Raw genomic sequence first — 1,880 nt, 5'->3', positions numbered from 1 at the left:
CACATCTGAAAGTCGTATGAGACAAATTCAGCCGATCACGCCTAAACGCCGCGTAATAATTTTTTGTTTTGGAATATGTCGAAATGTAATTGTTGGCTACGACTCTGCTACTATATGCAAAACAGCCTACAATAGCCTAAAATAAAAGGTCGTGCGTTCTAAGAAAGACTGTTACTTGCTGGTGTGGAAAGGGCGAAAATGAAGGGCTCACCAGTGGCCAAGCGGTTCCGTTCCCTGAGCACAGGGAGTTCGGTCTCGGGTTCGCGCCTCGAATAGGTTAAAATTATTAGAATAGGTTATGGTCAGGTTAGAACGTGCGTCCCCACTGTTTCCTTGCTGCATTCGGATGAGCCGCCATCTTGGACCCATGGATAACATTAAACATTTCATTAAGTTTACCTATCTGAAAACAATAAGTATTTCTTACCTTCTCGAAGTCGCTGGTGAAGTTGGATTGTCAAGACAAATGTATTATTATTTGACTGAGATACAAATCAATATCGGGAAGCAAATGTTAATAGGGCGTTATGCGTGAAACGTAACAAAGTACACTTAACTAACGTTACAACTTGCGTACTTCCGCAACGAAGACTTTACGTTGTATGCGTAAAAGTTTGTTAAACCAGAACATTTTATGCCTGATAATTGCTGTTCCATTTGTACTTTTGTATTCCGATATTTAAATCAATAATAAATTTTTAAACTTTGTACAGTCGAGTCCACATAAATCGTCATAGGTATAACTCGATACTGTCGGTTAAGTAGTCAGTTTTCTGTTATCCCGGCCGACTTACATAGGCATTAATGATAAAAAAAACTCTGGTTCACTCGACACCACTGAATAAATCGACGTACTTTTGCTGTCCCACACGCGCATAGACGTCCGATAAGTCGACTCCCCCTCCTGGGGGGGAAATGAGTTCGCAACTCATAGTGCGGTGTGAAGTCAATTTTTTCTCAGGAGGGGAGTCGACTTATTTATTAATATAAACATATTAATAAAAATGCCTAATATTTTATGTATGTTTATATATAAAATAATAACAGATAAACAAAAAGAAAATACACAATCTATATCAACGTCACAGCAGAATCCGATTTTGCATTTTCTCACGTCAAACGTTATTTGTAGCACGTGTTTCACATTTCTGTGAGAAATGAGTGTCCGAAAGCTAACAACGCTTCGGCTAAAGGAAAAATACAAAGTGTGCCGGATTATTGAAAGTAGATTAGCAAAATTTTACAGTTCCAAAAAATTATTTAATTTTTAATATAATTTCGATTATTTATTGCTCTTAAATAGCAGATATATTATGTAACTATTCGTCTATTTTATCTATCTCTTCTGTGTCCATCTACTCTGCAATGAATTTGTATTTTCCATTTTACATTTATGTATTTTACAATAAGTAAACAGGACACAAATTTTTAATTAAAATTTTCATTTACTTATTTACAACAAACGAAATATCATTAATTATTTTGGGTGTACTATAGATTACTCCCTATGGAATTTCAGGACTTTGATTATATATTTGAACTCAGGGACCGAAACGAGTTCAACGGTACCCTATTTTTGGACCGGAGACGAAAAATAAAAAGTTATCATACTTTTTCCCGGCGATCACGCGATGATAGGGAGTCGCGTCGCTCTCCGCTAAGTGGCCTCGCTATCGCAATCGGGAGTCGCGTGCTTGCCGTTAAAATTGCCTTTAGTAGACGTTTTCCCCTTTTTTTACTTTGTTCAAGAACTACCGTGAATCGATCACTAGTTTAGCACATGGCGGCGTGTGGTGGCTCCCATACGAGAGGTCAGTCGGGAGCACGAACAGTGGGAACGGCCGCCATGTTCGCGATCGCGCGATGATCGGAAGTCGCGT

The sequence above is a fragment of the Centruroides vittatus genome, unplaced genomic scaffold, assembly GCF_030686945.1.
Source record: "Centruroides vittatus isolate TY-2023 unplaced genomic scaffold, ASM3068694v2 contig_68, whole genome shotgun sequence".
NCBI classification, from domain to species: Eukaryota; Metazoa; Arthropoda; class Arachnida; order Scorpiones; family Buthidae; genus Centruroides; species Centruroides vittatus.
The sequence above is the reverse complement of the archived record's forward strand: the minus strand, read 5'-3'. Positions refer to the sequence as shown.